This window comes from Photinus pyralis, unplaced genomic scaffold, assembly GCF_008802855.1.
Source record: "Photinus pyralis isolate 1611_PpyrPB1 unplaced genomic scaffold, Ppyr1.3 Ppyr1.4_LG8, whole genome shotgun sequence".
NCBI lineage: Eukaryota > Metazoa > Arthropoda > Insecta > Coleoptera > Lampyridae > Photinus > Photinus pyralis.
The window spans coordinates 1,345,781-1,362,519 of record NW_022170819.1 but is presented as its reverse complement, the minus strand read 5'-3'; the positions used below and the strand labels follow the sequence as shown (position 1 = coordinate 1,362,519).

General features: G+C 35.7%; 1 long non-coding RNA gene across 1 annotated transcript in view; it reads right to left on the bottom strand.

Annotated features, from left to right (window-relative positions):
- The window catches only part of LOC116179157, an 80,802-nt gene that overhangs the window by 62,418 nt on the left and 1,645 nt on the right, over window positions 1-16,739 (bottom strand). The window lies entirely within an intron of this gene.

The following is a 16,739-nucleotide window of genomic DNA, read 5'->3' as shown; positions in this document are numbered from 1 at the left end:
GAATGTACTGACTTGTTTGTAACTAACATTTTCTCCGTGAATGAAGCAGTCATGGGGGTGGTACAAACTGTAATCAAAATTGAGCTACGACACCTAATTCCGTGATTGTCTTCGACATTCAGCTGTAGGCTCAAAACCCGGAAACCAGGGGCGGGTTACCTATCTTTCAGGAGCGGGATTACGCTAATCAAAGCTCTTCAGTTTAGAGTCTATGTGCGATAAATGAGTGGCGATTTAATAATTTCCGCATATCTTGTTTTTATTTATTTGGTACAAATTAACGCACCAAAAGGTATCAAAGCTGAATAACATCAAACCTTCCGTTGTAAATAGCGAGGGAGCTAAGTTATTTATCCGCCTGAAGCCTCCGGCACCTAAAGGTAAACAAAGGAGGCCATTACACGAAACATCCTAATTTGACTTCCACTTATGCAAATGGAATCCTTGCGCAAATGAACTTCGTCTCAGGAATCCCTAATTAAGTGCTTCTTTGGCGCAATTACGAGACATGAAACGTCCCAAACTGTGGACGTAGACCAATTACCACTTTCGAACTTTCAACAAACGAGCCAGCATGTGTCTGGCTACTTACTATCGGCAGACATTGAGAAGTTGAATGCGGACAAGAAGATTAATTGATTGTTTGTAAGGTGTCATAAAAATCAACGGGCGTGAAGGTTCCGAGAATAATAAAAATAAACAACAAGAACACTAACCCAAATTTACCATTTTGTTTTAGTAGAAACTCGTCCTTCTCGACGTTCGAATTTAGGTCAACCCCTAACTCTCGCTTCGCTTTGAGGTATTTCGCATTGAAGTGCAGCTACCGATATACGGAAACTTCAAAGGAATTTTAATGTACGATTGTACATGCTTCTATTTAAAACGTTGGAAAATGGGAGACCCGCTCTTTTATACGGGAAAAAATGGCCCTATGTGGGTAGGGCTTATTTTAATTTCGAAATTATTTCGTATTTTACCGTGGAAAAGTTTAAGTATTCTTGTGTTCGGGTTAAAAGTGGCAATACTGAATGGGGGCGCTTATTTGAATTGCACGACCACGGCACAGTAAAAGAATCGTTTAATTGACTTTTACCCGCACGTTCGTGGATCTGTAACTTGTGAAAAGTAGGAAAGTACAACTACTGGTAGATTTGAATTCAAAGACATAGCGGCGCCGTAGAAGTTGTTCACATCTAGCAAATTTCAATAAGTTGGTTTTTCTTTCAATGTCACAGAGTTTCCATCCCCTCGTCAAAACCCAGTTATGGAGTAAATCTCTTTCGGAATTGTTCATCGCGACGTGAGTTCGCATCATAATGTAAGCCTTCGCCCACAATTTGCTCTCTTAACCCATCTCCGCCCGTAAGCCGTCGTAATGCATTCGACGTGGCCCTACACGACATGCCATTATCCCCATCTCGACGACGGGGGCAAACAATCGGAAACCGTTTTTGTCTCGTCAATGTCAGCCGGTGTTCCGCCTCCGTTTCGTTTACATTCAGATTAAGGCAATTAGATTTTGGGGAATTAGCTCTACGACGGTCTTGTGTTTCGCTTTCGCATTAACATGGAAGCAATTGTTACGTTAGTAAATAGGTCGCTAAAGGCTTCGTCTTATTCGCTGTAGTTAGTTTGGGCTAATTTTTTGCTCAATTGACGATCCATTAAGTGCCAATTGTTTACTCTACTACAAGAAACCTTACTAAATAATCGATCAAGTGCGTTGAAATGACTCTAACCTAACCAATTTATCATTATCAATCTTATCTTCGAAATATCCCCGAAAATGGTGTAAGTGCCAACAACCCGAGAACCCGGTATTACCAGGGCGGTGCCAAAAGTTCCAAGCTGCCTTTTCAAGTGAAGGTATTATTAATCTTGACCCCAAGAAAACTCCAGTCTCATCCATAACTGTGTTACTTTAATTTTTTTGTAAACGCTTACCTACTTTAGGGACTGAAGTGTCCATAAAATGAGTATCATTCCCAAAAAGTAACCATGGCAACTATTTGTGATCATCTCAGATTATCGTTTAGGTAAATCAGATATAATGGTTAAGTAGAATAATTAAATAACAATATTTAATGTAAAGAATACAACAATCCGAACATAGGTTTGTTCATATTATTCGTATTAAGAGGTTTGTTAATGTGTTTTTTTGGAGATTTATCACAAAAATTTTGTTTGTGACACGTACCTAAAACGTTTTTTGGGAAAAAAACTGTTTTAAGAACTTGTAACAAAAATAAATATATTTGTATAAAGTACTGGTCGATTATATTCAGGAATTTGGTATAGGAATTTTAATGTAATCACAATATTCCTAAAGGAATCGACCTATACAATCAGTTGCATGAATCAGATTTATATCGTATAATAATCGGATCCAGACAAAGGACCTTTTTCATTAGTTCATTTGTATTTAATTTCTGTGATACCTTCCTTTGGTTGGATTCAAATTTTGTTTAGCATTAAGGGGTGTGTAAATATTTTGAATAGGAGAATGTACCAGTAGTAAATTTAGAATTCAATCAAACCAGAGCATCAGGGTTTGATTTTCAGATTTAAGAAAGAGATAAAAGGCCAACCTTCCACAAGGTAAGGAGTAAGTAAGTAAGAGTAATAAGGACATGTTTTCCCAGGGCCGTAGAGGTTCAATTTTATTTAATGCACATAACGGTCTTGAACCCTTGTAAACGTAACTAAACCGTTACACCTTGAATCTGTCGAGATAGTGAAGATTCCAAAGCTCTTCTGGTTTCTGTATTTCGATGGTCCTAAATGCCTCTGACAATTTTGAAAGCACTGGTGTACAGAACATTGCATGTCCCACGGTACCAAAATTTTCCTGAAAATCTTATAGATCATATGAACTCTATAGCTTCATATAATTCTGAATACTGAAGAGGCTCGACAATTTTGAAAATAATAAATGTTTTAAAAAATTTTCAGGACCCACATAAAAATATAGCACTAAAAATTTTGAAAATAGTGAATGTTTTTTTATTATACCTGCAATATAATTTAAAAATAAGGGAAATAAAATAAAATCATATTGATGTTATACTACAATGCATTAATTTACTATTATTTATATTAAGTGGGCTGATTATTCCTAATACCAATATTGCCATGGAAATGTCACTTGACGTTTGCTTATAAATCTCTGTCTTTGTCAATAAAATGACTTCGGTTGAAAAAGATAATATACCGTCCATTCAATGGCTTGTTGCAGAAGCAGAAGAAAAGTTGGCAAAATCCGAATCCAGTAAAGCTGCTTATAGAGAATATGAATGAATTATTAGAAGTATTAGAAACTCAAAAACTAAGAAAAACTTTCGTATTCTCGTAGAGCTTTTCCTGGCCCAATTGTGCTTGAGCATCCTTCGTTAAAGTGTACCTAGGGACAGTGGTGAATTATAGATTGCTCCAGTAGCCTACCGAGGTGTTGGTTTTAGTAAGCGTATTCACCCGAGCCAAATTGCAGCCTTCAATGTAACTAATATTAAGATTTTTTCTGCTGTGATCGCACTCACTCCAGGGGAATCAGTAGCTTTTTATTGGGTGTCACGCGCAATGAGAGTGGGCTGGAACTTTCTTTCTCAAACAACTTCACAACCTCAAAGGTTGATTTTATTGGTAAACTTTTTCCTTAGGACCTCAGCTACTGGCGTAAATCGACACATTTTGACGTTTGCAAAAGTTTCTTCGCGTCTTCCAGCACGTACACCATTTTCCATAGAATTGAAAACGTTGTCGTGTGCCCCGCGACTTCCTTTTATTAAAGCAGTGTCGCACGATAACATAACGACGAAGGGGAACGCTAAAGCGTCAAATCGTAAGACCTTTTTTTAGGTAGGTATTCGGGAGCTTATGGCAATTTCATTTTAAGGAAACGATTTGTAGACAGTAGAAAAGAAGGCCACTTTTACATAAGCCGAGATTATTCCCCCGTTTTTTTCTTGTATATTCACTTTTCGTTCCCCTGTAAATAAATTCTTGACAGTAATTTAATCACAATTTTCCCATCCATTTTTTCGCGGTCTTGCCTCGAGCTCGATTTTAATTTAAAGATTGGAATTGCGCGATAATAAAATTCCATCCGCGCCAGAATTTTGAGGGGTGTCTATTGGAAAGCAATACTAAAAGGTTGACGCGAGAAATGATCTCCACCGATAATGGTATATTAATTTAATTAAATTTTCGTCGAATATAGGGGTTGTTTGTACTTCTTATAATACTAGGGAGAGAGAGACAAGATTTGATATTTCCAAGCGCACGTAATTTAACGTTTTGACGTTTGGAGATTGTTATTGGACACGGAACACAAACATGCTCGAGTTTGTTCAATATTTCTGAAGCAAAACTCGTGGACACTTCAGGCTCTTTTACCTCTCCGTATCCTAAGGAGGCACTTCGGTTTTACTGCCAACCTTAGAAATCTCAGCAAAAGTAGACGACTCCCTCAGTTTTCTTTTGGACATTTTCGTATTTATTTCCACTTCGATCAATAAGAAATTTAATTATTGTATGTGGCCTGTGGAATCCATAATTTCAAACAGTTCCAAGATTGGGCTACTCGTTCAAAAGTTACAGCCCTTTGAATTTTCTTTCGAAATTGATTTCTAGTCCATAACTTTTGATTGAGAAGTCCGATCGAAAAAGTACGAATTGTTTTAGATTCTACGCACCAAAATTAATAAGAAAAAGTGATTTCCCGAGAAATTTTAGTGCAGTCGATTTTTGGTAAAAAAAAGGAAGGTTAAACACTGCCTTTTTTTGAGCCCCGAAAAAAAATTGTCTCAGATCGGCCCGAAATAAAAATTTTCTTATAGAATGTGGCCTGTAGAAACCATAATTTCAAACAGTTCCAAGATTGGGCTACTCGTTCAAAAGTTACAGCCCTTTGAATTTTCTTTCGAAATTGGTTTCTAGTCCATAACTTTTGATTGAGAAGTCCGATCGAAAAAGTACGAATTGTTTTAGATTCTACGCACCAAAATTAATAAGAAAAAGTGTTTTCCCGAGAAATTTTGATACAGTCGATTTTTGGTGAAAAGCAATCCCACAAAAAATCAGAACTACCGGATTTTACGCTTGGTACCCCCCCATTTTTAGGAACAAAGTTACTGGACTATGGTTTGCGATTCGACATATTATTCAGGATCGAATGGCATTTATCGAATTCAATGCTCAATAACTCTATGAAGCAGTCAGCGCTTAATCCTTATTATCCTACTTCTGAAACTCCATACATCGCAATGCTTGTCGAAACATAATTGGGAACGTTAGTGAATGGCCTGGAACAACTAAATGCTATTTATCGTTCACTGAATTGTTACACAGTATTTGATGTGTCGCTTCCTAAAATGATATGACTCATCTACTTGGAAAATAAACCTGTGCACGTATTTAAGCAATCTTCTTTAAAAAAAAATACACCACCGGATAGACTACCGATACAAAATAGCGTCACAGATTTTACGCTCTCTTTTAAAAAACCGATACAGCACAAACCACCTCCCTTAATTAAATCAACACCGTCGACAATCCGACGATACTCGAAATTCTATCACTGTCGCCCGAACTGATAACCACCTACGTTGCTTATCTCGCACGTGGCGTTGTTTATCGCAAAACCAGTTAATTTTCGTTCGAATATTACTTCGACACGTTAGCACCTCGTATTTTTACTCTACTTGCTTTTACCAGTGTAAAGTCTTTGGAATTATTGATTCTTATTGAGTATTAATCACGGTTTTAGTATATAAGTACCCGAGTGTCCGACGTTAGACATTGCAACTAACCCGAGTTGTTATCTGTTACAGATAAGGCAAAAAAGCGCCCTTCTGAGCTCAAAAGGCCGTTACGACCAGAGTTTTATAGGTAACTTGTATTTTCGACGACTCCTTGATATAACATTTGATTACATACTGGTTTTCGGTACAATCGAATTGCAATTACTACATTTGTTTGAATAGTCATTTGCATTTGAATGTCTCCAAATAGATAGAAAAAAACAGCCACGCAATCTATCTCGATAAATACGTACTTAATACGATTGTTGAAAAAAATTTAAAGAGATGCATAATGATATTGAGGTACATCCTGTAAAACGTTGGTCCGTCAAAATACTTTTCTTTGTCTACCTTCCACTATTAGCTCAAAAGCAATGGAAATCAATCGATTTCTTGTAAATAAAAATTAATTATGCACTTACAATTACAGCAAATTATCATACAAATTCAGGGGAAATTTTAATTTAAGCTTCCGCCCCTCTCTATTAACGTTGATTACGTTTTTCGTTTTTCCACTCAGGCGTGCGCGTTATTTTTCGTTTCGAGGTAGATTAATTGCAAGATTGATAGTGTACCCGACGCTTTTCAATTTTGTTAAGTACGCACTCTCTAAACATCGCAAAGTGGAATAATACGAAATGAAGTGGATACTCGAAAGAGTATGCATTAGCAATGAGGCGTAAGTGCTTGGTTTGAAGGTGGGGAAATAAAAAAAAATGTTTTATTCACGTGTCCCTTTTGTCTACCGCTGACAAAGAGGTGGCGGATATATCGACTATTAAAATTTCTTGGTCTAAAGTCGGCTTTAAATTTTATTCGCATCGCATCCGTCGAAGGTAAATCTTATATAATCCGGAATTCGGATGTAGCATACAAATTTAATTTTGGGTCTATTAATTTAGCATGTATCAATTACATAGTATCCCTATATTTCTTTAAATAAATTATTGCATGTGTTTTAAACAAGTTGTTAGTATGGAACGCCGTTGTATCTTTTAATAACTGAACACCCGGACTAAAAAAATTAACTATAATTGACGCAATGGTACTAAAATTTATAGAAATTTACTTTGTGTTAACAACAATTGCCTAGTTGAAATTAATAATTGCATATCTTCCAATAACAACTCGCAATAATTTCCTCTTTTACAATTTCAAATAACGGTTTTTGTGCGAAATTGCAAAAACCGTTATTGAAATGGCATATTTAACAATTTCAAATCGGCAGTCTTATTCATTATATCACGATTTAGGAATAACGTGTTGAAAATTTTAATGTTCAAAAATTATCGATTTGATATTATTAAATAATCTTTAATATCACCTTCACGCTTTGTAATAATTTTCAATTTCAAGTTGAAATAAAAAATTCAATTCTCTATTTCAAACTCGTAACTTTGGAACGCACAATTTAATTTTTAATATCAACTCTGTGATATTGGTAATTCGATTTACTTATATGTCATGACATATAAAAAATTGTGGCGCCATCTATCGAGTGATGTCAAAAGTGAGGAGCGAACCTCAACCCAACTAATCACGTTTGATGTAATTACCGCGAAAATCTACTTTCAAGTGCTTATTTTATTACCCATATCGTTCATAAATACATTGTGCGAATAATATTGTCAAAAAAAAATTTACAATTACGCGAAATGGAGATTTTAAATTCTGTTCCGGTTATTAAACTTACTGTCGCTAGAGGGCAGGTCAATTTGCTATATATGATTTAAAAATATCGCCTTGATATTTTTAATTCATTTACCAATATGTGCGACTTGATATTTTTAATTCTATTGCATAAATTACTAATTTCTACTTGGAATTTTTAAATACTTTGTGAAGTTCGCTATTTGAAATTTATAATTGTAATTCTTCAATTATGGTGTTAAGTTTGTTAATTCAAACGTATTTCATGATATCGACTTTGTATTTTAAAACAATTTTTTATTTCAAAACTATTATTATTTAGAGTTGAAATATTAATAAATTTCATTGATTCCTTTGGTTGGATGTTCAATCCACAACATAACGATAATTTTCAATTTCTTGTTTCAAGTAATATCCATCCCTATTAATTTATTCCTCCACAATGAAGAATTCATTGCTGAATGTTTACAAACTGTTTTTGATATCAAAAATTTTTATCTGATATTTAAAAATAAAAGCTATTTTCAACCATAGACTAATTTTCTATTTCATTTCTTAATTTTCAATAACGAAAATATGTTTTTAAAACTCATCAATCGATTTTTCAGTAACAGAAGTTATAATTTTGCATTCTGAACATTTTAAAACGTACCTGAAATTTTCATTAAAATCAATTAATAGGTATGCAGTTTCAAATAAAACGTTAGACGGGATTGAAAGTTTTGCGACAATGGAAGAAGTAGTTTCCATATTGACAATTGTAATTAACACAAAGGTTGTTATAGTTAAACAAATTTTAATATCCTATTGAAATATACAATTCACGAATTATATTTCAGTTTCATATCGTGTACAATGCATAGTATTTAAAAATTTCAAGTAGAAATTAGTAATTTGTGCTATAGAATTAAAAATATCAAGTCGCACATATTGGTAAATGAATTAAAAATATCAAGGCGATATTATTAAATCACATATAGCAAATTGACCTGCCCTCTAGCGACAGTAAGTTTAATAATCGGAACAGAATTTAAAATCTCCATTTCACGTAATTGTACTTTTTTTTGACAATATTATTCGCACAATGTATTTATGAACGATATGGGTAATAAAATAAGCATTTGAAAGTAGATTTTCGCGGTAATTACATCAAACGTGATTAGTTGGGTTGAGGTTCGCTCCTCACTTTTGACATCACTCGATAGATGGCGCCACAATTTTTTATATGTCATGACATGTAAGTAAATCGAATTACCAATATCACAGAGTTGATATTAAAAATTAAATTGTGCGTTCCGAAGTTACGAGTTTGAAATAGAGAATTGAATTTTTTATTTCAACTTGAAATTGAAAATTATTACAAAGCGTGAAGGTGATATTAAAGATTATTTAATAATATCAAATCGATAATTTTTGAACATTAAAATTTTCAACACGTTATTTCTAAATCGTGATATATGAATAAGACTGCCGATTTGAAATTGTTAAATATGCCATTTCAATAACGATTTTTGAAATTTCGCACAAAAACCGTTATTTGAAATTGTAAAAGAGGAAATTATCGTGAGTTGTTATTGGAAGATATGCAATTATTAATTTCAACTAGGCAATTGTTGTTAACACAAAGTAAATTTCTATAAATTTTAGTACCATTGCGTCAATTATAGTTATTTTTTTTAGTCCGGGTGTTCAGTTATTAAAAGATACAACTGCGTTCCATAGTATGTTAGTGTCTTTTATTACTGTGAATAGTTTTGTCTGTGAGTAGTGTCCTATCCCAATATAATTTATGTGTGTTGTTTTCAAGTATTATCTGTGGAGTGCATTTGTAGCATGGTGTCGTATCTGTTATGCTAATTTTTTATGTATAATCGTGTGGTTTCTTGTGTGTAACGCACATAAAGTTATGTGCTCATTACGGATTTAGCTCGAGTACATTTGAATACCCGGTCTGAATAGGGTACCTAATTGTAAAATGTAGCTCGTCGCTCCCCGGTACGGATAAGATGAATATCGCAACGTGTATACCTTCGGAAAAGCCCTTAATTGGCAGAATAAAGCTTAATCCAAATTGGCAATAGTCATTAATTACGAAGGCTTTACCATACATTAAAATCCCCTGCGAAAATCTTACATGTATAGCATTTAAAATGAGCGTCATCCATTCACCGGACCGGCGCAACTATAAATTAAACGAAGGAATTAATACAAATCATGGCGCTTATTCAAAATTTACCGTACACAAACTTGAGCCCTAACGAAAAGGGAGGGCTGTTTACGCGGTCAACCGAAATTGTTTTAGTTCCACTCGCCCTAGATGGGATTATTATAATTGCGCAAGGAGATATATGTACCGTGTTAATAATTCACAGACACTACTTATCCTGTCTGCATACACTGTACAGTGTAGGCGAACGCCTACATTTGTATAAGTTGGTGGCTTTGAGGATTCTAATAAATCTCGTGGAAAATGTAGCATATACAAATTCAGGTTGGGTTTCTTCAAACTTTACTGCTTAAATTAACTGTAAAATGAGTAAATTGTGAAAGTTAGAAAGTTGCCATTGTCAGATGACATCCAAGAATCATACACGACAGCCCTCCAAGAAACGTATAAACTTTTTATGCTAAATACTCGGTACTTTTGTAGCTTCTGCAGTGTGTGCCTCGCGCTTTTCAAAAAAGGACATTTTAATAGGCGAAAGCTAAATATTCGCCTGCTTTGAGACTGTTCCAAATCATTAGTTGTAGCCTCATTGTCTGGTGTTAAATTACACTCTGTAAATTACGCTTCTTTGGTTACTTTTGCAACTCAGCTAATTGGGAATTACAGTTTCTTATTTCTAATGATCTATAAACTCCATATTGGATTTTACGTCAGTCGATAGAGAAAAAAATTACAATTCATTTGGAAATCAACCTTGAACTTTTTGCTTTGATTTACAATTATGGCAATAATTTCATGGCGCTGTTGATAGTGACTATGGCAGACAATAAACGAAAAGTGTTAAATAATTTCAAGCAAGCTATGGAATTATTACCAAAAGAAATACATGGTAAACTTCAATGCAAAGAAAAATAAGACAATCGAGGCGATTTACTCGAAACTCACAAGCCAGAGAAACTTTATTTTAGCACAATCAGAAAGCCAAAAAAGAAGTTTGTTAGTCACTTTAATCCGCTCTTCCATAAAAAAGTTCGTTGTCGCTCCATAAAAGCTAATTAATTTGAAGATAAGCAGGTGTTCGCCGTACAAACACAGGTGTTCGAAGACGCATATTTAATTGATACCAGTGGGGACGCCGGTGGTCCTTTGAAAATGTACTGAGGGCTAAAGGGAATTTGACAAAATGGCAAAATTTCGCAACAGACGCTCTTTGGTTAGTTTGTTGGTGCAAGACAGTCAGTCTTGGTGGTTGTAAAGTTCTTGTATAAGAAAGTGTAGATGTTGTTCTAAAAGTTATTAATTCGTCATTATAAAAGTGAATGTCCTAGTTCGAGTTAAGCTCAAGCGTTGTGTTAGGTGAATGTCGTGTGTAAATGATCAGCTTAGTGTTTAATCGAGCCCAAATTACGACCACAATACAAGTTCTCGTGATAAGTTTTTCTATTCGTGCCCAGGATTATGTTAGGTGGAGATTAAAAATTTGTGAAATAATCCTTTGTAACTCGTGGGGAAGGGATCAAGGCTGTAAAGTTTCTTTAATTAATCAAATTTAAGCCTTTTTTAGTTTTTGTTTATAGGGGGCGATTTTTGAAAACCTTTTCCTCATCTTTTGATTTTTCACCAGGTTTGAAACTGTGCTAAGGACTCAGTAATATAAAACCCTGGACAGTAACTAGGTTTAAAACTCCGCATTATACAGAGCCGATTCTCAAAAATTCACTAGAAGAGTAACTAGGTTTCAAACTGTGTTGCGTAGGTTCGAATTTTTGCTAGTGCGGTTCTGAACTAGGGTTTTTCGATTTCTGAGGCATGAGTCATGAATCATTCGTTCGTTCGGGGGCATGATCCAATGAGATATTGATTGATTATCGATTTCGGGAGCGTGGGTCGTCGTTGACACCTGCGCCAAGGTAATCGTGGTTCTTTCCTGAACTAAAGCGACTTCTTTTTATTTATATTGGAAAGCAAGGATCGTGGTAGACCGCGTTACTCGATCTAAATCAAAAGATTACTAGATTTGTAACTGAGTCAAATACTAGTATGGTTCTGAACTAGGGTTTGTCACGTCAGACGGTTCTGAACTAGGGTAATCTTTGCAGGTTTATACTAACTACTAACGACGAAGACTGCTGTTTAAGGCGCCATAGTTTCCAACCTACCCTTATCTAGGGACTGTTCACATCTAGAGACTGTTTTGAGTTAGAATCGGCCCTATATTACTAGGTCCCTAGCACAGTTTCAAACCTAGTTACCTTTCTAGTGACTTTTGAATTACAATCGACCTTTTACAGCAGAGTTTCAAAGCTAGTTACATTTCTAGTGACTTTTTGAGTTACAATCGACCTTATATTATAACTACTTCAAATAACCCGAATTATGTGACATGCAAAAGTTGTCAAAAGCCTTTAAGTTCCTAAATACCTGGAGATGACTCTACTTAATGACCGTTGAAAACCGTAGAATATTCTAGAAATTTCTAGAAGATAGCCTCTCGAAAGTCTCGGTGTTTCTGAGGCCATAATCCCTAACCTATGAAGGCTTCTAAATACTCTTAAGACCAAATAATGCCTCTTAAAAAATCCCTACAGGCTTTTAACGTCTAACAAAGGCTTCTAACTGCTCTTAAAAGCTCTAAAGTCTCAAGAACATTTCAAAAAACTACTTTTAATACCTCTTGAAGGCAACTTACTAAAAACCTCTTCAGCCGCTTGAAGACTTTTGAGACCACTTGAGATTTTTCAAGGCTAAGCTAAAAATCTGTACAACCCTAGAAAAGGTTTTATCGCTCTTAAAGGCTAAGCGCACGTCTTTAAACCCTTCTGAAGCCACTTGAAAGGCTTTGGTGGCCTTAAGGCATTTTACAAAGTGCTAGAGTTAGAAGATTGACACGTGAAGTAGCATATCCGCACGTCCTCTGCTACCACCGAGTAGAATTTAATACTAGAATAAAGAATAACTCTTTTAATGATCATCACATTGGAATGGAAAGAATACCAAATTAAACAAGTTGGAGTCGTATACTGGTGTGTTTTGAATCAAGAAATTTTTGAAATTGTATGAGAAATAAGATTGGGGGAAGACACCTTGCTATTCCTGTCCCGGTCTCGATTCGTGTTTCCACTCGATCTACTATTGTTCCAAATTCCATCTGTCTCTACGCACTTCTGTCCTCCTATACTCTCCTGCATTTTTTCCCTTTTTCTTGCCACCACAAGCCATCCACGAATAACTCAAGTTACATCCGTTGTGTGCCGCACCTCTAATGTCACCAATTATTGACAATGGTCATCAGTTCTTTCGAATTAATATAGGCATTATTTATAAATTGCAAAGAAACAGCTGTCATTTTCTGTGTGTTTCAGACACAACCCCTGCGTTGGTAATTCAATGCAAAGTGTAGAGATGTTTCATCAAACTTATTTGAGGGAGCTCTTGGCTCCACGAAGAAAGTCTCGATCAGTGGATTTTGACTGGAATGGTCGAGCCATTTTAGTAATGTCACTTTGAGCAAAAAAGAGTGACGTATATTTTGCTGAACGCGTTCCGACGACAAATCTTCTCATTCAGCAAACCTGTTGCTTTAGATAAGTTTTCGATCAACGTTCATTGTCGATCAGTAGCAAGCAGCAGGCCTCATACGGTACTTTCGTTGCCAAAAATCGGTTTCCTACTTAAATGAGCCAGTAACACTTTCCTGAAACGTCAAAAGTTAGAAACGTTTGTCTTTCTTGGTGTGTGATAAGGTGAACGAATTCATCTTTGAGGCATCGTTTCCACAAATAAAATAAATGCTCCCGTGGCATATTGAAAATCCAATTTTCGCTTCGTTGGGGTAATTTCCCATGACCACCTCTCGCAAAATAAAATCGCCACCGAATTTAAATACAATTTATAGTCAGCCTTGCAGAAAACAACAGCTTTCTTATCCTTTTCAGCATCAATTTCCGCGCAACCCTTAAACTTTATTGCACCTTTTTTTGTTTCCGGTCCAGTCTTGCTAAAAGAATGGATAACAAAACTCTTGAGGGCAGAGGAGGAAAAAAATTGATTTATACAGTAGGTCTCCAAAGAGACTTCGTGTCTTTATAAAAAGAGTGCAATCAATAAGATGAAGTCTTCATTAAAACTTGTTAAAAAAATCTCTGAAGGTGACATAACGAGAAACGCCCTTATTTAATACAGTAAAAAAGCACATAAGCACATAAAGCACAACTTTAATTTATTACTAGTTTATTACAAAATCTTAGCAATAAATACAATGTACCTAATTAAAAACACATCACCACTTCCTAACCTGCGACAAATTGTCCCCATTTGCATAAAAAGAATTCGGCACCCCTAATTTAAACAATGCACACTGATAAAGCAGCTTAATATTGACCCAACGAACTGATCATTAATTAAAAACAGCAAAGCACAACATCCAACAGGTAGCTTACCCGTCGCATAACTCGCAACGAAAACGAAGAGGTCTTCATTTTGTATTTGATTCTTGTTAATATTTTCTTTAAGAAAGTGAAATATTAATGGGCAGTAATGCAGACACCGTTAATTAAGTGAGGTGAGAAAGGGGTTGGTCGAGAGTCAATAAAAATCGCGCGAGGGGTCTGTGATTGTGAAATTTGTACTACAAGTAATTAAGTATAACTATAGAGAAGGTTTGTTGAAATCGTGAAATAAGGGGTGCTGGCGAGCGCGTTGCGAGCAGGGTGGTGCCACGCCGTTTACTGAAGCTTCGACTGAAAGCTCCGCTCGGTACGAAAGGACGCTCCGACCAACGAGTTTCAAATATTGTAGACGTCTGCGAGCGGTCTGCAGGTTTTAGTTTATTTAACAAAGTTAGGGTTGGTTTGGTCACTTTAATTTTCGTATTCCGGGGTTGTCTGTAATAAAAGATTTTTTCCTTTTCGGTCGAGTTTTTATCTGCATCGCACCCCTTCCATTATATCAGCGAAATGTTGAATTCTTCAGGAAGAAATGTACCTTTGGATTTTCCGATTTACTGTGTTGTATTTCAATGGATCGCCACCCGTAGGAATTTGATCCTGCACATTTGGGTTGTCGCTGTGATTTCTTGAATCTGACAAAAGAGCCGCCGCCATCTTGCATTTGTTGTAGTCAATGAGTCATTATTAGACGCCAAAACGGCATTTTACAATTCAAACTATAACCAAAGCTAAAATGAGATTTTTCTTCCCCTCAACCGCTTCTCTCGCTCCTGCTTCCGGTCCTTTCCAGATCCTTGAAATTGCAACACCATGTGTTCTTCCTCTCCACATATGCTATTATTATTTCTCCTTCCCTTTCCCCTCATTTCCACATCTGAATTTCGCCATTATTAATATTTTTTATTCCCTCCCATAAACATTTTGGTAATCACTCCCTTATTACATCTTTGTAACTATTACTTTGTCTTTAAAAATGTGAAAAAATAATGTTTAGTTTATTATGCGAAATTTAATGAAAATGCAATTTTAACATTTAAAATGGCAGTTACGCCCTCTGGTTGTCATTTTTAGAACTTGAAAATATTTTTCAAAACCGATTTACCCAATAATTTTTTACCCCTAAGTCATAGGACGAAGATATGGCCAAGAAACAGTCTTATTGGGTCACCCGGTACAACCTGCGATGATGCGCACATTTTTAGAGCTGGCAACGACGCAGTTTTTAAAAGCGGAAAGCTGTCTACGCGGTCTAGAGCACCACCGGCATCTTCGTTTTAATTTTCGTCACGAAAGCGTCATGCAGTTTAAAGTTTATTGCTATTTTTATGTTATTTAAGTGTTTGCATGCAACATTTTATGTTTTTTTTATAATTTTCAATCTTTGTTTTTGATTTTTTCATGAGTTAACCTCAATGCATCCCGTGTATGAAAAATGATTTTAACCTTTTCTTTGAGATGTATCCTATATTTCGATTACATGGTCTTGGTCCAAGTTCAATTTATAAATTTTGATCATTGTTTTAAGCATGTGGAACTTATTCTTTGTAAACTAACACTTTTGGCATTGAATAGACGGTCACGAGGGTGGTAAATAACCGTTACCGCACTAGTTACGACGCCTAATGACGGGAGTGTTCTCGAATCTCAACTGTAAGCTCGTCTACGCCGGACGAGGGGCGAGTTACCTATTCCAGGGGTGGGAATCTGCTAAAAAAAACTCGGTGAAGAATCTTTGTGCGATAATTTTCACACATTTTGTTGTTAACGTTCAATTTGCCTAGTCACTATGTCTTTAAGAAAGTAAATAATCTCAGAGTCGCAGATGGAAAATTGTATTTCACATCCACCACTAATTTTCACTATCTACAGCACCATCATACTTTATGGCTCTCGGAAAATTCTATACCTTCCGAGATGCTAATTTAATTATTATCCGCGAGAAAGTGCCTTTCGTCGCTTTCCATTCGGATAATTCCTTAGCACCCAAATAAAATTTTTCAGTAACAAGCTTTAGAAAGAATAAAAAGAGGAAAAACGCGTCGTTCTTTGTGTAGTAGATGGAATGGCAGGAAAACGATTAACATTCAATATGTCGCATGTCACTTCTTGCTCGCTTCCTTATGTGCACTGAGCCCTGCTATTCACGGTGTACCTACTTTATGGAAAATCGTTTTCTAGAATAATAATGTAGGTTACATCATTTCATGGTGCAATTTGTCATCGTATGGAACATTGACTTTAAAGCTCTTTTATTTCGAAGTTTTCTCGGCTGAATAATCGTTTGTAGGTCGTCTCGATGAGTTATTATAGGAAAAATGTTTAGGGAATGCGGAAAGGTGTAAAGGAAACGGTTTATCATAGTTGCCCGCCGCATCGATGGCTTTCTATATACCGCGCCTAAGACAATGTAAAATGGCCATAAGGCGATAATTTATTAGAAATTCTCTCAATTTATCCATCTTAGCATTGTATATTGTGCGTTATTCCCGCTTTTATGCATTTCATTTAAGGAGAGAAACCCATGCTACGCCACTGGAAATAATTTCGCGGTGCAGCAATTCAAATTGTACAAGAACGAAGGTTCGTAAGTAAATACGCGTCAGGAAAATTTTCCCTGGTAGGTAATTACAGTAGTTAACAGAAAGGTGGCTTTGGAATTCAAACACGATCTTG